Raw genomic sequence first — 23168 nt, forward strand, 5'->3', positions numbered from 1 at the left:
TTTCTTCTGGAGATTCTAACTCCAACTCCAATGCTGTCAACTCTTCTGTTCAACAGTTGGGACACAGGCCAAATCCAGCCCATTGCCTGTTTTTGTAAATAAAGTTTTGTTAGAACACAACCATGCTCGTTTATTTACCTATTGTCTGTAGCTGCTTTTGCACTACAACAGCGGAGCTGAGTAGTTGTGGCAGAGACTGGACAGTGTACAAAGCCTAAACTATTCACAATCTGGAACATCAAAGAAAGTTTGCTGAACACACTTTAGTCGATAAACTAAAAGGTAAACATGATTTCATGTCTTCTGATGTTTAGTGACTAGTACAATCATTTGACTTAAGCTATTAAGAGCATACCCAAGGGGCACCTGGGTGGTTCAGTGGGTTAAAGCCTCAGATCATGACCTCAGGGTCCTGGGATTGAGTCCCATATTGGGCTCTCTGCTCTGCAGGGAGCCTTCTTCCCTTCCTCTCTCTCTGCCTGCGTCTCTGCCTCCCTGTGATCTCTGTCTGTCACATAAATAAATAAAATCTTAAAAAAAAAAAAGCATACCCAAATCATGAAATGCATTTTCCACTTTTCATAGTCTCAGAAGTTTAAGTAGAAGAAATGAATGCAATGACATGATTCAGGGTGTAACTATTTCTAGGTTAGCTCTTTGCTCACTGTTCTTCTGTGCATAGACACAACGAAGATGAAGATTCATTTTAACTTATATTCATAAATTCTGTTAAATTACACTGGATTGCTTATTAAGTGAGCATTATTATCCACATTAAATCTGTCACCAATGAAAAAAATTACACCCAGAGAAGAGTGTAATCCCCTTATTAGCCTGTGACCCCAGGGCATGGCTGAATAGCACAGAGGCCCTGAATGCTCAGCTTTCCATGCGGAGCTCTGACTTTGCTGAAAGATGTCTAGAAACTGATAGAATCAGGCGGCTCCCTGCTGGCAACACATCTGTACAGAACTCAGAAGCATTGTTTATTTCAGCAGAGATCTGGAACAAATTATCCTTAATAATTTGGCTCCTGAAATAGCTGTTTCAAATGTTAAACCATGGTGAACTTGCACTTTATGGGAGTTCTCTCCTCTAAATCATGATCCTTTTGTTTTTCTAGAAGTCCACTATAATATAAGCTCCATGGGACATTTATCCCGCAACTCCAGGCCCTGAGATGGTCCCTAGCACCTAGTAGGCACTCAACAAGCATTTATGTTATACTAAGTCCATCACAAATATGGGAGATCCTAAAGGGCATTTTTGAAGACTAAGGAAAGTTTAAGCTCCTTCACATTTAATATGAATTTTGAACTTTGAGGTTTTCAAGCATTCTTTTTTTTTTTTTTTTTTTTTAAGATTTTATTTATTTGTCAGAGAGCGAGCGAGAGCAAGCACAGGCAGACAGAGTGGAAGGCAGAGTCAGACAGAGAAGCAGGCTCCCTGCGGAGCAAGGAGCCTGATGTGGGACTCGATCCCAGGACGCTGGGATCATGACCTGAGCCGAAGGCAGCTGTTTAACCAACTGAGCCACCCAGGCGTCCCAAGGTTTTCAAGCATTCTTTAGCCACATTTAAAAGGAGTGTGTGTGTGTGTGTGTGTTTCATGTAACCTTGTGACAAGTACACAATCTGAGGACAATGCATATCTACTGGGAGGGTAAGAGTTAATTTCCATATAAGACACCGCAAGTTACAAGTCTGTTATTCTTATCCTGAAAAGGAGAATAGCCAGGAATGATGCAAAATCACAGCTGGATTTGTTGCTGTTTTTGTTTACTTGTTTTTATACCTATCAGAGAAATCATGAGGCAAAGACAACTCAATTGACTAAATTTTAGAAAGAATCAAGTACTTTCTGGAAGAGGAGTCTTACAACTGCTTTCATCTCTAGGACAGTTTAGAAGCGTTGTAGAAAAGGAAGGAAGAGACCAGCTTACTTTTAAACACACCGTCAATGATTATATGTGGTTGGTGATCATGGATAAGATTCACAGGGTTCCCAAAACAGTCTGCACCCGCTCAGCCTGCTCTAGTTTGTGGGAATAGCACAGGGAGAGTTGGGGGTAGGGCAGGAGAGCTGAAGAATATCCCCCAGGGGTACATCAAGTCTTCCCTAATACAAGAAAACACACATCCAGGCACATCATAGTCAAACTGTTGAAAACCAAAAGTGGAAAGAAAACCCTAAAAATGTCCCAAGGAAAAAAATACATGTTATATTCAGAATATCAGTAAGAATGATGACTGCTTTACTTTAGAAAGAAAAATGGAGGCCAGAAGATAGTAGAGTAACATTTTTAAGTAGTGAATAGAAAAGAAAAAACATCAACATAAAATTTGCTCTATATTTCAACACTGTGTAGTATTTTTAACAATGTGTGTACCCACTGCTGATATCTACATATAAATTTATCAATATATTATCTACATATTAGGTATCTATATATTTTATCTATATCTATATTACATATCACAGATATATAATATTTATGTTTACTAATAAATTATATAAAATTTATCTATATTTTATGTATATATATTATATATCATATATATAAGCAGAATTTGATACTTTAAGATAGATAAATACTGAAACCATGTTCATGGATGAAAGATTTAATATTAAGATGCCATTGTCTCCAACCGATCTATGGATTCATCACAATCCCAACTGAAATCCCAAAGGCCCTTTTGTCTGAAATCACAAGCTAATTCTAAAATGCATATAGGAAAAAAAATAATAAGTGCGTATAGGATTGCAAAGAGGCTAAAATAGCCAAAATAACTTTGAAAAAGAAGAATAGAGTTGGAGAATTGGCACTTCTTTATTTCAAAGCTGAGGATGAAGCTGCATTAATCAAAACAGTAGTTCTGGCATGAAGATAGACAATGTATATCTTTGTCTCAGATCTCAGTGTCACAGATCACTTTATTATGTATTATACATATACATATTATGCATACATGTTACACATATGCACATTTGGTATTATGCAATACATATATGTACACTATATGTGTATACATATATGTCTGTATGATATATAGGTATACAGATCTATAAATTTATCTATAGATTTGTCTATTGAGCTATCTAGCTATCTAGCTATTTAATTGTTTCTTTTTACTCTGGAGAACTCAGACTAATACATACTCCTAGGTGTGTACCCAGGAAAAATAAAAACATATGTCTACACAAATATTAGACACAAATGATAATAGCAGAGCTTTCTGTATTAGTTAAAAACAAGAAATAACCCCAATGTTTCAGCAGGTGAATCCATAAACAGAATGTAGTGTATCTATGCAATTAGATACCACTCTGCAAAGAAAAGAGGACTGCTTATATTTACAACCACACAGACGAATCTCAAAACCAAAATGATGAGTAAAATAAACTAAATGCAAAGGAATACATACTATATAATTTCATGTATATAAAGTTTAAGAAAAAGAAAATCTATGGTAAAAAATACAATCAGTGGAGGGGCCATTGGGTTGCAAAGGGACATGAACAAAATTTGGGTGTGATAGGAATGTTTTATATTTCGATTACGGTGCCAGTTTAATAGGGAGATGCAACTGTCAAATTTATTAAACTGTACAATTTAAATAGATGCAGTTTATTGTGTGTAACTTATACCTCAAAGGTCATTTTTAAAATATGGATAGACACTTTATGCATACGCAAGAACCCAGAAAATGGTTGGATAGTCACCTCTGTATAGGGACGTAGGGTGGAAACTTTAAATTTTACTCTATATAGTCCCAGATTTTTAAAATGGATCATAAAGTGTATAGCTTCATTACAAAGATTGGTGAAGCATAGAAATTTATAAGAAAAATTACAGATTACCCATAATCTCATGACTCAGAAAAAGCCTTCTTAACATTTTGGTTCAATTTAAAATAGTATCATGTGTATATATTCCTTGGGAGCACGATTCCAAAGAAGAACATAAAACTGAGATCACTCTGTATATAATTTTTGCATCCTGCTTTTTTATTGAATATTATATCCTAAGCATTTCCAAATGTCTTTGGCTGTTGTTTGAAAACATGATTTTTACAGAAGTGTAGCATTCCACTATATGGGAGCAGCATAATTTGTCTAACCAGTTCCCTAATTGTTGGATTATTGTGGATTATTTCCCATTTTTTATTATAAATAATGTCCCAATAAATATAGTTAATCTTTCCAGGTATCCCTCCTTATCTCTAAAAATAGGTTCTTGGGAGTTGGGATTTTTGTATCTAAAGCAATACAGACACTCTTTATATGGTTCTCCTGTGATTAAGTTTCAGTTAAGCACGACAGCATGAACAAGGGAGGGCCACCTGCCTTTGTACGGTTGGATACATAGGCCCCAATGCCCTTCAAAAACTGTACCACGTTATATTTCCACTAGCAACCCCAGTACATCCCAGCCAAATCCAGATAATGTCACTTTTAAACAGGTGATAATCTGAGAGGTAAAAACATGGCATCGAATTTACAATTTATTTTCCTTTTATTATTAGAATACCTTAACTTCTGTCATATGTTTATTTCTCATTTGTATTCCCCCTTTAGGGAGCTGCTTTAAATTTTGAAGCAAAATCCTCTACATGGGGCAAAATGGAATTTTTAGGTAAACTTTATGTTTCTATAATAATCCCCCTCATCTCCATCAAACTTTCAAATCTTTACAACAATCACCACAATATAATATTAAAAACCTCTTGGATGGTATCAGCAAGGGTGGGAGTGGTTAGTAAGTAATCCATGGCAGACAACTTGCCAGAGTAAAAATGGCAAAAGGAATATAAATCTCGTTACCTTTCTTCACTTTAATCTCAAAGCTTACACACCCATACAATTTGGTCCGACTCAGAACATTAAATTAAATCATTTCTCAGATACACAATTTCTATTCCTATGAAAATAAGCTACATTTTGTTTCATACTGTAGTGGCTGGGGAATACAAATGCTTCAGGTTGGTAGTATAATTATAACATGTAACTTTCCACTAGTGATAAAAGAAAGACCTGTTTGAGAGTATAAAATTTGTCCTTAAGGAAGGCAATATGTCTGGTTTGAAGCACATTTGTCAGACAACAGGACAAAGAATCTCACAACAAAATGGCCTTCCAGTGTGAAGGCTCAGCATAGGGCTGGCAAATAGTAGGCACTCAATGAACTACATTGAGAGTAAATTCTAATGAAATAAATAATTTCCTTGCCTCCTTGGGATTTTTTTAAGTTTTAATGAGATGCAATATTATTTTTAATGAGATACAATTAATGAGATACAATTTTATATATAAATATACATATATATGTGTGTATATACATAGTGCACAGAATTTAAATATTCAGTATAATAATTTTGGTGGTGGTGTCAATTTGAGTATAGATAACACACAATGTTACATTAGTTTCACGTGTACAATTTAGTGATTTGACAAGCGTATACATTATGCTATTAGTCTAACAATTGTTCATTACTTCCTCCTGTGTCATCATTATCCAAAATAAAATAGAGAATACTTCCATCACCCAGAAGTTTCTTCCTGGTCCTTCCCAATTCATTTCTCATCTCCCAAACCCAGAGGCAACCATTATCTGATTTTTATCACCATAGCTAGTTTTTACTGCTCACAGACTTCATAAAAATTGAATCAACAGTATTCATTCTTCTGTGCAGAAATTATTTTGCTCCCATATACCATTTTAAAGATTCATCCATGTTGTCATACCACTCCCTTTTTGCCGCTGAGTAGGCATTGTACTTATGGTATGGATAATGGATATACTACAAATTTTACAAATAGTTTTGCCATTCTCCCACTGGTCGACATTAGGTTATTTTTTCATTTTGGGCTATCATGGCTTAGACTGCTTTGAACACTGTTGGGCAAATCTTTGTGTGGACATAGCTTTCAGTTTTCTTAGATAAATTCCTGTTAGTGGAATTGCTAGGTTATGGGGAGAATGTATCTTTAACTTTATGAGAATTTGCCAAACATTCTCCAAATTGGTTGTACCATTTTATACTCTTCAGCAATGCTCCACATTCTTGCCAACACTTATAGTCAGTTCTTTGTATCTTTGGTTTCGTGTTTTTGTTTTTTTTTTGTTTTTGTGTGTTTTTTTGTTTGTTTGTTTTTTGTTTGTTTTTTGCCATTCTACTGGGCATTGTATTTCTTTGTTGTTGATGAAGATATAAAGTTTAATGAGTTTTGATGATTTCATAAACCATACAATCACCATGTAAAACAACATATAGAACATTTCTATTACCCCAGAGATTTTCCTTGTGTCCCTTTGAGTTATTCCTCTCCTTTGAAAAGCAACTATTTCGTGACTTTTATTATTGTAGATTAGTTTTGCTGTTCTAGTAATTAAAGTAAATGAAATTATCCAGTGCGTTAGTTCTACCGATTTCTGTGTAAAACTTTGCCACAAATTTAGCGGCTTAAAACAGCAGACATTTATCATCTCACAGTTCTTATAGGTTAAAGAAATCTGTCACTGCATGGCTCAATTCTCTGCTCAGAGTCTTACAAGGCCAAAATCAAGGTGTTGGCCTGGGGGAATTCTTGCATGGGGCTCAGGATCCTCTTCTAAACACTGGTTGTTGATAGAATCAATTTCCTTCTCACACTTTTCACATGGACCCCTCCAGCTTCAAACCAGTCTGAGTTCCTCTCAAGCCTTGAATCTCTTTGACTTCCCCTTCAGCCTCCGCTTTTAAGGGCTCATATGATTAACTGGGCCTCCTGAATAATCTCCCTATTTTATAGTCAACTGATGAGTGACCTCAATTGCACCTGCAAAGTCCCTTTGCCAAGTAATGTAACATATTCACAAGCATAACAGCACGACCAAGGTCATGGAGCCAAAATTTTCTCACCAACAGTAAGTGTTCTTTTTTTTTTTGTTCTTTTGCTGCAATCAGATTAATATCTGTAAGATTTAGACATATTTTGCAATTATCAATAGTTCTAAACTTTTTTTTTTCCTTGAGAAGTATTCTATTCCCTGAATATATCACAGTTTGTTTATCTACTCTCCCAATTGATTGACATGTGTGTTTTTTCAGTTTTTGGCTATCGTGAATAAGAATGCTGTGAATATTCTTTTACAAGTCCTTTAGTTAAAATGTGTTTGCATTTCTCTTGGTAAGTACCTAGGAATGTAACTGCTGAGTCATAGGGGACATGTATGTTTAATTTTATAAGAAGCTGCCAAATAGTTCTCCAAGTTGCTTGTACGTTTGTTACGTTTCCACGAGCAATGTATGAGAGTTTCAACTGCTCCATATGCTCCCTATATTTGTTATTGCCAGTCTTCCTTTTTTTTTTTTTAAGCCATTCTAGTGAGTGTGAAATTGTAGCACATAGTGGTTTTAATTTGCCTTTTCCAGATGACTGACGATGTTCAGCTACTTTTCTTGTGCTTGCCGGCTATTAAGTTTTTTCTGAAATGTCTGTTCAAATTTTGTGTCTATTTTAAAAATAGGATTTTCTCAATTATTAATATATGTATATATGTTTATATATTAATATATATTTACATATTAATATATTAATGTTAATTGTAAAAATTTTCTCCAGTCACAGACTGGAGGAAATTTTATAAGAAGTTGTTATTCATTTTCTCAATAATGGCTCTTGAATAGCAGAAAATTTAATTTCCACGAAGTCCAACTTATCAATATTTTTACTATTATTGTTAGGGTTTTTGGAGCCCTCTCTAAGAATATCTCTTTTTTTTCTAGAAGCTGTATAATTACATATTGCTTATATTTAAGGCTATGATCCATCTTAAATTAATTTTCTTCTACAGAGTGACATGGGGGTTGAAGTTTATTTTTTATTTTTTATTTTTTTAAAGATTTTATTTATTTATTTGACAGAGAGTGATCACAAGTAGGCAGAGAGGCAGGCAGAGAGAGAGAGGAGGAAGCAGGCTCCCTGCTGAGCAGAGAGCCTGATGCGGACCTCGATCCCAGGACCCTGAGATCACGACCTGAGCCGAAGGCAGCGGCTTAACCCACTGAGCCACCCAGGCGCCCTGAAGTTTATTTTTAAAATATAGATATTAGGTTTTTTTCTATCACTTTCCTTTACTAAAAAAAGACTTTCTTGGGGGCGCCTGGGTGGCATAGGTGGTATTCGCTCAGGTCATGATCTCAGACTCATGAGAATGAGCCCTGCTTTGGACTCTGTGCTCAGCTGGGAGTCTGTTGGGATTCTCTTTCCCTCTCTTGCCCCCTTTGCCCCTTCCCCTCCTTAAAGGAGTATGGGGGTGTGCTCTCTCCCTAAAATAAATAAATACATTTTTTTTTTAAGAAAAGACTTTCTTTTCCCCGTTGGTAGATTTTTGTCAAAAAAATTACCTGAAATATATTTACATAGAAGTTCTCTAGTTTCATTCTTCTTTTTCAGAATTAATTCTCACTACGTTAAATCCTTTGCAGGTATTTCCGCACCGTTTGTTAAAATGATTTTCTTTCCCCACTTAATTACTTCCACAATTTTGTCAAAAATCAATTGATTATATGGGTCATTCTACTTCTTTACTCTATTGCTTCATTGATCTATTTGCCTAGCTTATTCTAACATCACACCTTTTTGACTACTGTGACTTACAAAAAGTCTTGAAATCAAATTTACTCTTCTCCTAAGTTGTTTTGACTATTTTAGGCCTTTGCATTTCCATATAAATTTCAGTGTCAGTTTTTCAATTTATACAAAAAAAGTCTGCTGAAATTCTGAATGAGATTGTGTTGAATCTGTATATCCATTTAGGATGAGTTAATATCTTAATAAGATTTAATGCTTTCAGTCAGTGAACATGGTATGTCTCTTCATTTATTTGGATCTTCTTTAATTTCCTTGACCAATGTTTTATCATTTTCAGCATACAAGTGATGCACTTATTTTGTTAATGTGCATTTTGTTAATTATCCCTAATTATTTCTTACTTTTTGTTGTATTAGAAATGACACTTCTTTTAAGGTTTCAATTTCTAATTATTTGTGGCTAATGTATAGAAATACAATTGATTATTGAATATTGACCTCTTTCCTGTAAACATGCTATATTCATGTTCTAGTGATTTTTTTTATAGGTTCCCATTGGATTTTCTACATAGTTGATCATGTTGAATGTAAAAAGAATGATAGTTTTACTTTTTTCCTTTCCAATCTAGATGCATAATTTATGTTTCTTACCTTGTTGACACTGGCCAGGATCTTTTAGAACAATATAGAATAGAAGTGGCAATTGTGGATATCCTTTCCTTATCTCAGATCTTAGTGAGAACACATTCAGTCTTTTACGGTTAGTATGGTGTAGCTGTAATTTTTTCAGGGATGCACTTGTTCAGATTGAGGAAATTCCTTTCCACTCTTAGTTTGCTGCAAATTTTATCAAGAATGGATGCCGGATACTGTCAAATGCCTTTTCTGTATCTATTGATACAATCATATAGTTTTCCTTTTTCAGTCTGGTAATCTGGTATGTTTCACTGAATGATTTTTAAATATTCAATCAACCTTGCATTCCTGAATAAATATCAATTGACTATGATGTGTTACAATTTTTATGTATTTTTATATTGCTAAAATTTTTATTAGAATTGTGAGGTTTATTTATGAAAGACATGGTCTGCAGTTTTCCTGTAATATCTTTGCCAGGTTTTGTTATCAGGATAATACTTGTCTCATAGAATGTATTAGAAAGTATTCTGTACTTTTTTATTTTCTGGAAGAATTTGTGTAGAATTGGTTCTATAGCTTCCTTAATCATTTCATGAACTATACTAATGGAACAAGGAGTTTTATTTATGGATAAATTTTCTGTAATAAATATATGTTAATTTTTTTTAATACTTTAATCAGGTTATCTGTTTCTTCCTACGCATTTGGTAGTTTGTGTCTTTCAAGCAATTCATTCATTTTATCTAAGTTGTTAAAATTGTTGGCCTAAAGTTGTTCATAATAATTTCTTAATATATTTTAAATATTTGTAGAATCTGCAGTGGTATAATGGTGTCGTGGTTGTATTTTGAATGTGTTCTTTTGAATTTTGAATTTGTTCTTTTGCCTCATCTATGTTTTTGTTTCTCTATTCTTTCTTCATTTTTATTTTAAGATCAGATATTTTGTAGTATTCCACTTTCATTGTTTCCTAGCTATAACCCTTTGCTTTATTTTTATTTTTTACCTATATATTATAATATTTAACATAATTCTGGCTACTTAGAATTAATATTGACTGGCCTCAGGTACAATATAGGAATCTTAACAACAGTATATTTTCACTTACCATCCCTCCTTTTTTTTTCCTTTTTACATTTTATTTATTCATTTGAGAGAGAGAGAGAGAAATAATGAACAGGAGTGGGGTGTCTGCAGTAGCAGAGGGAAAGAAAGAACACACAGGCAGACTCCCCACTGAGTGTGGAACCTGACGTGGGGCTTGTTCAGGATCCTGAGACCATGACTTGAACCAAAACCAAGAGTCAGCCACTTAAACAGCTGAGCCACCCAGGTGCCCAGATACAGAATTCTTAAGTTGACATTTTCCCCCCTCAGCATTTCAAAGCCCTCTGACATCCGTATTTTGGTTATTAGATAGTCTTTTAATGTAATTTTATCTGTCAGGATTAAATACAATTCTGCATGCTTATTTATTAGATCCCTAAGATCTCCTCCAATATCTGTAGATTTCAGCCATGATGGGTTTAGGAAGAGTTTATATTCACACTTTGAATTTCATTTTTTCTTTTCCTCTCTTACTGCTAAGATTTCCCCTTTAAATTTCCATCTGCTTTTCCATCCCTCAGTCTTATCTCTGGCATATTTACCTATAAAGATGTGGTTTTTTTTTTTTCCCCATAATTTCCTGCAGCCATAGACACCGGGATTGGGCAGTGCCCTTGGACCAGAAAACCACAACCTCATAATTCTTACCCTTCCTAACTGAAATTTTAAACTTGAACTTGCCTGCAACTTCGGTCCACTTTTGCATGTCCCACTGTCTTAATTTTTTATTTTTATCCTATTTATATAATTTTTATTTGAAGAGAGGGATCATATAACCAGTTTATTCTTTTGCTATTAGCAGAAGTAGCAATCGATATATATCTTCTTGTAGAATTTGAAAATTATAATTGCGATCATTGTATATAAGCTCTGTGAGTTTTTATCAAACAAAATATGCCTTGGTTATTTTTCCATGTTAGCACTGTATCATTATTTTAATGATTTTAGTGTATTTCTTAGTATAGTATGCTATAATATATTTATCTATTTATCTAAATACAGATATTTAGTGTATCTCCAAATGTGTGTTTTTGACAACAAACACTGATATTATAAGTCAAACGTATTACTAGTGATACACTTTTATGAAAGTGTGTGATTATTTCCAAAAGAAGTCCCTCACAGAGGGAATTTCTGGGTCAAAATACATGTGCATTTAAAATTCTGGTAGAAAATCTCCAAACCATCCTCAAAAATGGCTAACTCAATTTACATCCTACCTATAGGCTGAGACTACTCATTCCTCTTTCCATACCCTCACTAACCCAGGATATTATCAATTGAGGATTCATTTTAGATACAGAAAAATCAAGAAATACAAGTCACAGTCAACTAAGGCATCATAAAATTGCATAATGTTGAGTCATAATTTATATTTTGTTAATGATGAAGAAGGAGATTCATAGAATATAAGTTCCGAGAAGTATGGATTTTGTTTTTGTTCACTGCTATATCCAGAACAGTGCCTTATATATAGTAGACATTCAATGATAGTTGTTAAGTAAATGAATAAAAGAATGAATAAGTGAAAAAAAAAATCGAGAGTCAGAACTTGCAGTGGTATTGGAAATTATAAATGTAACTGCTGCAAATGGGGGAAAATGGAGACCAAAGAGCTAATTAGCTGTTCAAGGTGTCACATGTGATGAGTTGCAGAGATATAATTGGACTAAAGGCCTTATAAGAACTCAGGGCACTGGAAAGTCAGAAGTGATGTTGACTTTTTGACTATTACTTTTCTCTGATTGATACCTCTTCAAGCCACATAATACCCAATATCTTATCTGAGGCAAAATATTTAGCCATGTCTTTGAAACTACAACATAGACTAAAATTTTAGGTTGGAGTTAGAATTTCATAATTGAAAGCACTTCCTATCTCTAGAGGACTAAAATGCAATGCCAATGTCCCTGAGATTGAAATCTGCACCATATCCCTGTGAAGCTTTCAAAGTAACTGGGAGTGTTAAAGTCCCCACAGTTGTTACTTTCACCAGCACACAGAGTGCATAATGAGTGCTCTTCTTCCTTGTCCCCACGGACCAGGAGCATCTTCATTGGTCTGTCATTCAAGCAAGAAATAAACTGCTATTTTGTTAAATGACTGAATATTTGAAATTTACTTGTTTCAGTGTTTAACTAGCATAATGGTAGGGTAGGGGTTTTTGAGACCATATGGAAGAGACAATAAGCCGTCCTTAGAAGGTGTCCTTAGAAGTAATAATACTTAAGGTAAGCATTGATGAAAAAGAAGTTAAACTAGGAAGGGAATAGCTCCCTGAACCTGACAAAAAGAACAGCACAGGATATGAATGGGGGAAAGAACAGCATGGGAAGAGCTCCAGTGACAAGAAAAAGTATATTGCATCTGAGGAACTGAGTGTGGATGTGACACTAAGTGGCCACAGTGTAATAGGTAAGAGGCAGAAAGAAATACAATGCTGGAAATTGAACAGGGACAAGTTCATGAAGATCTTACAAGCTATTCATGGTGTTCATACTTCACCTTCAGGGAAATGAGAAGCTAGTGAACTTTTTTTTTAGGTAGGAATTTGTCTTTATTGGATTTGTATTTTAGAATGACCCAGAATACTGGTGCTCTACTGCAGATGAGTTAACTGGTAGTAACAACAGAAGCTGAGAAAATAGGAGAAAATAGTAGCCATCCAGATGTCAGAAGGTGATGATGGTTTAGAGTAGGCTGTAGGTAGTGGGTGGAGAGAAGTGGGTTGGCTATAGGGATATTTCAGAGGTAAATGGACCAATCACAGTCCTTGATATCATGGAGAAGGTGAAGGACAGGGAGGAGTCAAGGATAACACCTAGTATTTTGTCTGGGACACTGGAAGAGGAACTGGGAACATAGGAGAAAGAGTGAAGAAAATTAGGCCAGTCCTGAACAAGATGAGTTTGAAGTGATTATGATATACCCAAGGGATATATCCCATGTCTCATAGTAAATTGTCATGTGTCCACAGAGCTTTAGAGAGAACAAAGTCCATCTTATTGGGGGATGTCATTATCATGAAAGTGGAAGGTAATGCTTGAAATAAAGCAATGGCTCAGGAAGAATATGCAGAGTTCACTCATTCATCAAACTGGTCATTCACTATCAGCACTGGGGGAAAAGCACCAAAAATGCAGGTTTTTTACTCACTGAGCTATAATCCAGAGGGGGATGTTCTGGGGGTAGACAATATACAGGTAAACACAACAATAAAACACAGAGTCATTCTCTGTGTTTTAGACCCAGTGTTCAGGGAAGGAACTCTTTGAGGAGATGTTGTACTATTGAAGCCAAGAGACAAGGGGGCCAAAGACTGAAGCCAGAAGAAGACTGACATTTAAGGGCCAAAGAGACAAAGGATGCCACAAGGAAGACTGGGAAGGCCTGGCCTGAGACTTGGGAGAGCATCCATAGACAAGGCAGCAGAAGCCATGAGAAGAAAGCTTTCCAAGAACAGAAAGGTTAAGAGACCAAAAAGTGGCCACTGAATTGACAAAGGGAAGATGACAGGACCTTGGGAAGGGCCCATTTCTGGAGTGGAGGAAGGCTGGCAGGCAGATCCCTGAAGCATGGGGATGGAGTTAGGTGTGAGGGGGGAAGCACAGGAAGAATAGGCAGGGATTTCAAGAAGTAAAGGAAGGAAGGAAGCTGGACTGAGGGAAGATAGAATTTTTGAGCAGTGAAAAATAATAAGCATATCTGATGTAAAGAAGTCACTATAAATAGTGCAGGAAGAGGGGGGGCACCTGGGTGGCTCAGTGGTTTAAGCCTCTGCCTTCATCTCGGGTCATGATCTCAGGGTCCTGGGATCGAGCCTCAAATCGGGCTCTCTGCTCGGCGGGGAGCCTGCTTCCCCCTCTCTCTGCCTGCCTCTCTGCCTGCTTGTGACTTTTCTCTCTCTATCAAGTAAATAAATAAAATATTAAAAAAAAGTTATGAGAGGAAAAAAGAGACAACAAAATGAGAAAGAATTCAGGGATTGCTTTGTGTACTAAGTGTTTTATGTATTTTTTTCTTATTCATACAATACTAATATTACTCACAGTTTGCAGGTGAGGAACTTAGATCACAGAGTATAAATAAATTCTTCAATCTACACAGCTGGTAATGGATGTTTTGGGCCTAAATTAATATCTGTCTCACTTCAGACTTTGTTTATATTTTTTAAAAATTGTTTTTATGGTATGGATTTCCCTCAAAAAATTTAAAATGGGAACACCAACATATCCAAATCAGTAAGGAAGAAGTAAAACTTTCACAATTTGTAGATGACAGGATACTATATGTAGAAAATCCTAATGACCCTCCCAAAAAACTACTAGAACTGATTAATGAATTCAGTAAAGTCACAGGATACAAAATCAACATGCAGAAATCTGTTGCATTTTATATAGTAATAGTGAAGCAGCAGAAGGAGAAATTGAGAAAACAATCCCATTTACAATTGCACCAAAAATAATCAGATGCCTAAGAATAAACCTAACCAAAGAGGAGAAATATCTGTATTCTGAGAATTATAAATACTGATGAAAGAAATTGAAGATGACAGAAACAAATAGAAAGACACTCCATGATCATGGATTGGAAGAACAAATATTGCTAAAATGTCCACAGTACCCAAAGCAATATACACATTTAACACAATCCCTATCAAAATATTAATAGCGTTTTTCAGCAGAACTAGAAGAAAGAATTCTAAAATGTATATAGAACCACAAAATACCTGAATAGCCAAGGCAATTTTGAAAAAGAAAAGCAAAGTTGGAGGCATCACAATTCCAGATTTCAGGTTATATTACAAAGCTATGGTAATCAAAACAGTATGGTACTGGCACAAAAACAGACACATAGATCAATAGAACAAAATAGAAAACCCAGAAACAAACCCACAATTATACGTCAATTTATCTTTGACAAAGCAAGAAAGAATATGGAATGGGAACAAGGTAATCTCTTCCACAAATGGTCCTGGGAAAACTGAGCAGCCACATGCAAAAGAATGAAACTGGACTACTTCCTTATACTGTACATAAAAAAAAAAAAAACCCTCAAAATGGATTAAAGACCTAAATGTGAGGCCCAAAATCATAAAAATTCCAACAATAATTTCTCTGACATTGGCTATAGTAACACTTTTCTAGATAGGTCTCCTGGGGCAACGGAATTATAAAAGCAAAAATAAACTATTGGCACTACATCAAAATAAAAAAAATTTTTTTTTGCAAGGCAAAGGAAACAATCAACAAAACTAAAAGGCAACCTATAGAATGGGAGAAGATATTTGTAAATGACATATCCGATAAAGGTTTAGTATCCAAAATATATAAAGAAGTTATACAACTCAACACCACAAAAAACTAATAATCTAATTTAAAAATCGGCAGAAGAAATGAACAGACATTTCTCCAAAGAAGACACACAGATGGCCAACAGACACATGAAAAGATGCTCAACATCACTCATCATCAGGGAAACGAAAGTCAAAACTACAATGGGATATCACCTCACAAGCGTCAGAATGGCTAAAATCAAAAACACAAAAAAGAATGAGAGTTGGTAGGGCACCTGGGTGACTCAGACTGTTAAGCATCTGCCTTCCACTCAGGTCATGATCCCAGGTCCTGGGACTGAGCCCCACATCAGGCTCCTTGCTCAGCGGGAAGCCTGCTTCTCCTTCTCCCTCTCCCTCTGCCTGCCACTCCTCCTACTTGTGTGCTTTCTCTCTCTGTCAAATAAATAAAATCTTTAAGAAAAAAAAAAAGAATGAGTGTTGGTGAGGATGTGGTAAAATAGGCACCCTCTTGCACTGTTGGGAATGCAAACTGGTGTAGCCACTGTTGAAAACAGTATGGAGGTTTCTCAAAAAATTAAAAGTAGAACTACTCTATGATCCAGTAATCATACTATCGGGATTTACCCCCCCCAAATGCAAAAAAACATGAATTCAAAGAGATACATGCATCTTTATTTTATAGCAGCATTTATTTACAATAGCTCCTTCTATAATTTGGTTATTATAAATATTATATATGTATATAATGATATATAATATAAATACATACAGTATAAATACATATAATATATTATATATATAAAATGGAATATAATTTAGTCATAAAGAGAATGAAATCTTGCCGTTTGCAACAACATGGTTGGAGCTAGAGAGTAGAATGCTAAGTGAAGTAAGCTGGTCAGAGAAAAACAAATACCATCTTATTTCACTCATATTCATTCTCACAGGAATGACTCTTGATCTCAGGTTAAGAGATTCAAGTCCCATGTTGAGGGTAGAGCTTACTAAAAAAAGAAAAAATAGTCCCTAGCCTGGAATGCTGACCTAGAGTGACCAGTAGCCTTTTTGTAACCAAGAGGACAGAAACCACAGATGGAAGATGTTAGAGCAGAAAGCTAAAAAGAGCTTCATTCTTTGGTAAGCTACCCCCAGCTTCCCTCTCCCTCAGATGAATTTCTGTTATACATGATCAGTAAATCCTTATTTGTTTAAGCCTCAGTTAACTGGGTTTTATTCTACAGCTGAATGAAGTTAAAAAATGACACACCATGCTTTATTTTTCTTCACAACACTTACCGAGCATCATCAATTCAATTTACTTGTTGATTTTATTGTCAAACTGTCATTAGAATATAAGCTGCTCGAGGGAGGAATGTGGTCTGTTTTACTCATGTCTATATCCCCAAATCTACAACAGTACCTGACCAGCTGAGATACTCAATCAGTGTTAACTATTTGTCAGGTGAACGCGTGGTGGCTTGCTCCTTTCCATGTTAATGACTACAGCTGTGCCTATTTTTTGTATGAGCTTTCTTTGTAACAGGGGTATGTACTATCTTGGTGTCCCATGACTTTATTTATCCATTACCCTAGAGATAGGCATTTCAGTTATTTGCGTTTTTCCTCTATGTACAACTGTGCTCATATGTGACTATTTCTGCAGGATAGAAATTATCCTCCAAAAGGACTGATTTATATATCCTGCTAATAGCATATGAAACAAGTCTTTGTCTGACATTGTTGGCCACGTGTATATGAATTCGCTTTTATTTCTGCCAGTCCGGGGATTGAGGAGTAGGAAGCCCTATCTCAAATGTTAATTCACCTACATTTTCCTGAGAGCTAGTGAGGTTGACTATCTTTTCCTATGTTTATTAGACCATTGATTTTCTCTGTATCTTTTGCCTATATTTGATCAAAATCCGTATCATTAAATCTTGTAGAATTGTTTTCTATAAGTTCATAATTGATCCTTTGTGCTTTTTTTTTATGCTGCGAGTATATTTTCTCAGGCTGCACTAGTTTTAAAATGTTATTTATGGTCTTTCATCAAATAAAAGTTTCATAATTTTATATAATAAAATCTATTTTTCCTTTGTGATGTGTATATCCTGTATCTTGTATATATTTATGAGCACTCAGCACTAGCAGTAAGGATCTTGGAGCTGAGAACAGAGCTCTAGGAAGGCTGTGCCAAAATCTTCCTCTGGAAGTCCTTCCTCTCTCACATAAATCAGTTTCCTGCTCCTGCTGAAGGCCCTTTCCATATGTGTAGCCCTGGTTCTGACTCTTGAACTATTTGTCCATTTTAGTACCATTATCACACTTTTTCAAAACCTTTTTAAATTTAAATTCAATTAATTAACATATAATGTATTCAGAGTTCCTTATATCACATGCCCTCCTTAATGTCTATCCCACAGTTAACCCCATCCCTCCATGGCCCCCCTTCAACAACCCTCTGTTTGTTTCCTATGATCAAGAGTCATAAGGCTTTGTCTCCCTTTTTTAGTTTTGTTTTATTTTTTCCTTTCTCTCTTCCCCTATGATCCTGTTTTGTTTCTTACATTATCACACTTTTAAAATTAGTATAGCTTAGAGCACACTTTGATACATAATAAAGTCCTTCCTATTTGTTTTTTTTTTTTTTTAAGATTTTATTTATTTATTTGAGAGAGAAGGAGAGTGGGAGAGTGGGTGCAGGGCTGCGCATGATTGGGGGAGGGGTCGAGGAAGAGGGAGACGCAGACTCCCCACTGAGCAGGGCGCCCAATTCAGGACTCAATCCCGGGTTCCCGAGATCATGACCTGAGCTGAAGGCAGACGCTTAACAGACTGAGCCATCCAGACGTCCCCTAATTGTTCTGATTTCAAAATTTTCTTAGCTATTTTGACGCTTTCTCTTCTAGACTAGCTTGAGAATGAGCTTGTTTACTTTCATCAAAATCCTATTGAGGTTTTACTGGGATTGTATTGAATAATTTAGAGAAAATTAATAGCTTTATAAAATTGAACTATTCAAACAGAAAGGGAATATTTGTCTCCATTTATTTAGATCTTCTTTTATAGTTATTTAAAAAAATTTATTTATTTTACTTTAGAGAGAATGGGGGGAGGGGCCGGAGGAGAGGAAGAATCCTCAAGCAGACTCCCCGCTGAGCATGGGGCCGGATGCAGGGCTGGATCCCATGACCCCGACATCATGACCTGCGCTGAAATCAAGAGTAAGATGCTTGAGCAGGTGAGCTACCCAGATATCCCTCCTTTTACAGTTTTTAATAATTTTTTTATCTATAGTTTTTGCATAAGTCTTGAACATGTTCATGTTTACTGTATTCCCAGCTATTTTGTAGTTATTATAGATTGGACCAACTTGCCCCTGACATTTCTAGTCAGTTATTGTGGTATATGGGAAGCTAATCAGTTTTTGTATGTTGACTACAAATACCTGAAGTAAACTTTCCTCTGTTCTTACAGTTTTTAAGTTGATTTTTGAATTCCCCAGGCAGGTGTTTCTATCATCCACCAGAGCCCAATCTGTTAGCTTCCATGCTATATTGCTTCCCTGTGAAATTCGGTAATTTAAATATCAGCATGGAAATTTAAGAAAACTAACAGAAGTTTTACTTTGAAGTGTAGTGTAAATTGTGATAAATAAAATAAGATATTTTAAGGTATATTTTTTGTCCATCATATGCATTTTAAGTAAGCTCTATGCCCATGGGCCTTGAACTCACAACCCTGAGATCAAGAGTCACATGCTCTCCCAACTGAACCAGCCAGGCAACCCCTCACATGCATTTTATATTTGATGCTGACTTTAAATCTAAGTCTTTGTAAAATGGAATCATGTATTAAAATTAACATTTACCTGGAAAGCATAAGATTTTATTCTTAGCTGAAATGAATAGGACATTAAGAAATGCTTCACTGGGGACACGTGGGTGGCTCAAGTCACTGAGCATCTGCCTTTGGCTCAGGTCATGACCCCAGGCGCCTGGGATGAAGCCCCACATCAGGCTCCCTGCTTGGAGGAAAGCCTGCTTCTCCTCCCACTCCCCCTGCTTGTGTTCCCTCTCTTACTATTTCTCTCTCTCTGTCAAATAAATAAGTAAAATATTAAAAAAAAAAAAATCCTTCACTGCTTTAACAGATTATCTATCATTATCTATGAATGATCCATCAAAGACTATAATTTAGGCCTGAGTTAGCTTAGATATTTGAACAGAGGCATTAAAGATCCCATTGAAAGTGGTTTCAATTTTCAAATGGGAAGTACAGATGAAATAAAATTTACATATGATGTTTTTTGAACAAATGCTTGAAATTTGATCATTTTTATGGACCATTTGCGTTTTATGGTCAGATTCCCATCTATAAGACCCCACTTGATAATGAACAGTGAATAGTTAAAAAAAAAAAAAAAACCCAAAAAACAAAACACCCAGATGATGAGAATTAAGATATAGACATTCTTTGTGCTAAAATATGCAGTCGTATTTTTATATAAACTTAAGTTTTAAAATAGTTTGTATCTTTTTCCTCCAAGGAGGAAAAATAGATCACTTCAATCATGCTCAACAAATCTTTATTTTTAAAATGTCTTTTACCTTATTTCAACTCTTCTGACTATTCTCAATAATATTTTGAAACAAAAGGACTGAAATGACCAAACAAATAAAACAAGTAGATCTGTCGGCCTCTCTTGTTTTCCTAACACAGAGAGCCAATGTGGGAAGGCACTAAGCCAGTTCCCAAAACTGCATAAGCTCCCCCTTGCTGCACGCAGGGTTTAAGAGTTGGAAACTAGACCAAAACTCCCAGTAAGAAGTTTTGACTTTACGGAAACATAAGCATAGTAATCTTGCTACACAGAAGAACCATGTGCCTCCAAAATCCCTTGTCCCTGCCCCCTTTTCTCATTTTTCTTAGGAAAGAAAATTCTGGAAAAATAGAAGGGAGAGAGGAGGAAATGAGAGGATGGATAAAACCCCAAGGTCTGTTCCACCATAAAGCCTGACAGAAGAGAAACTAGGGAAGAGCAGAAAATTTCTTAAAGGAAAGAAGTGCTAAAGGGAATGAAGATAAATATAAGGAAAGGAATTGTTTGTTTTTATTTTAAATATATTAGCCCAAGTCAAGAATTTCTTTCAATCATATTAAGAGAGTACCTTCTAGTACTTGAAAATATGAGGGCAGTCATGGGAAGTGATGAGGTGATCAAATTTTTTTTTCCCCTACTGAGTTGAAAGAACCCACAAAAGTTCAGGAAATTAAGCAGCTTTTAAATTCTTCCCTCCAAGGGGAAGGATAATCTTCAGGGGTTACATTTTGTAATCAGAAATTGAGGGGAAAACCCAGTAAGGTTGTCTTGTTGAGATTATGTGTAGGCAGCAGGAAAATCCCTGCTACCCCCTCATTCTTCAACATGAAATCATCCACCAAAGCTACAAGAAATGAGGAAAAATCCTATTAGTTCTTTTAAAGTCCCTTTCTTGACTTTTTTCTGCCAACATCAAGGATTCCTCCTGAAAATAAACTAAACCAAGTGAAATGATTCACACGTCCAGAAAGAACTGCATTTTGTGTTGAGGTGAATTGCACATTAAATTATGTTGGAACAGGCAGGTGAGCTCCAACATTTCAAACTTCTCTTTTCCCTCCCTTTACTTCACTGGTCTATTTTTCTACACTTAGTTGTACTGAGCCTCACTTAGCTTCACCAGTTTAATAGGGTCTGGGCAAGCAGTGCATATATGATGTCCCTAAAACACATTGCCCTATGTAAACAATTGTTTTTGGCAATTCAGAGGTTTCGTGGCAGGACTGCATTTTTTTTTTTTTCTTCTGAAAATCAAATGTTTAGGCCAAAGCTGGAATTGCATGTGCATTTTTATGACCTGGCATATTCGAACATCACAATTGTATGTTTAAAAAGGCAATTTGATCTTTTTTGCTCTTTCTTCTTTGGGCTTCCATCTTTTCGGTGCCGTTGTTTTCTTTTTTACAGAACATTTTCAGATCTTGGTCTATCTCTTCAGCATCTGTTTCTCCTCAACCATAATTTTCATTCAAAAATAATAACTCTCTGGTCTCTTTGGACATGTTTTGTTTTGCTCCCGCCTATGAACTTTGCCAGGGTGTGCTGAAGGTTAACAGCTCCATTGCTGGAATTCTCTTGGATCCCTTTTGGAGAAAAGCGCCAAAGTATATAAGGAGGGCTCAAATGTATCTAGGCTCTGCCGAGTCCTTTGAGGAAGGCTTCACAGGGCGGCACCCTCTCCCATTTCCCCCTTCTGTTCCCGCTGGGCCAGGCTTCCTCAGGATTCCAGCACAAGTTCGTATCTTGCTACACTTGGGGTGAGTGCAGCACAAAGTGAAGAGATGCTGAATCGCTATATTGTACACTTGAAACTAATGTAATGTGCATCAACTACACTCAAACAAAAGAGATACTAAAAGGAGGAAAAAGGAAAGAATCCAGAGGAAAAGAACCTCTAGATTCACAGAAGGGCCAGAATACTTGTTTCTCTAATCACACTCTATCAGTTTACTAACACTGCTTCTCACTTTCTGCAGTTTTCATCCCACATTACCCAAGGTCATGAGTACTTCTGTTGTCCACTTAATAATGCTCCCATCAATTGTCAGGAAAGACCAGAGTTGCTTAGAGAGGTTTTTCCACAATTGTTGAATTCTGCAATTCACCTAAATTTTAGGTGAAAGTTTAGGTGAATTGCAGAAGTGTTGCTGGAAATGGCCAGAGCGACCTTTTAGGGCCAAGAGGCACTAGGTCACAGATCACTCCATTAACAACATTTCTGCACTCAGTAGGTCAAGCAGTTTGCTTTAGTTGTAGCTTTCTGTTGCAAGAAGCCATACACTCAACCCAAAGTGGCTCAAGCAAAAAGTTTTTGGTGGCGTGTGTAACTGAAAAGCTCAGAGGTGGGGCTATCTTCTTGTGCTGCTAAACATAGGTCTTGGATGGTGTTGTAAGACCACTGGCTTCTCACTATAAATCTCTTCCTTTTGTCTCTTCACTGTTGGCCCTCTTGACCCTCAGACTCACAGAAGAGCTACAGAAGCTCTGGAGCTTAAAATGTCTTAGTTTCACGACCAGAAGTGGTCATTGCAGTCAGCCATTTGATAGTGGAAGGGTTTGCTGCATGAAACTGGATTTCCAGGGTCTGTGGAAAGAGAAGCATGCTTGGAGATCTGATACTCCTAGAGATTAATCAGCCCTGGAGCCTTCCTATTATTAAGTCTTGTGATTGGAGACAATAACATTCTTCTCAATTAAATGACTTTGTATTAAATTTTCTTGTTAGAAAGGAATTCATCATTTGGCCTACACTTTCTTCTAGTTCCATTATTTTATTTTATACAGTACATTCAGCTCAAAGCATCCTAAATATTATTGTCATATTGGCTCCTCGTGGGTCATGTGTCACTTCCTGACCATTCACAATGAGAATGTGATGTGTGATTGGCCCCAGGCTCAGATGCCCCAGTCCACTTCTGCAGTGGGACAGCTTCCTTCCCCCTGA

The 23168-nt window shown here is 36.1% G+C and overlaps 1 long non-coding RNA gene across 2 annotated transcripts in view; it reads right to left on the reverse strand.

The window, feature by feature from the left end:
- Positions 1–23168, reverse strand: part of LOC309848656 — a 26012-nt gene continuing 2844 nt past the window's right edge. For both annotated transcript variants that reach the window (XR_014303192.1, XR_014303193.1), the window contains exon 3: positions 1–86. This is a non-coding gene — a long non-coding RNA (uncharacterized lncRNA). The remainder of the gene's footprint in view (positions 87–23168) is intronic.

This window comes from Mustela nivalis (assembly GCF_964662115.1).
Source record: "Mustela nivalis genome assembly, chromosome: 15".
Classification (NCBI taxonomy): Eukaryota; Metazoa; Chordata; class Mammalia; order Carnivora; family Mustelidae; genus Mustela; species Mustela nivalis.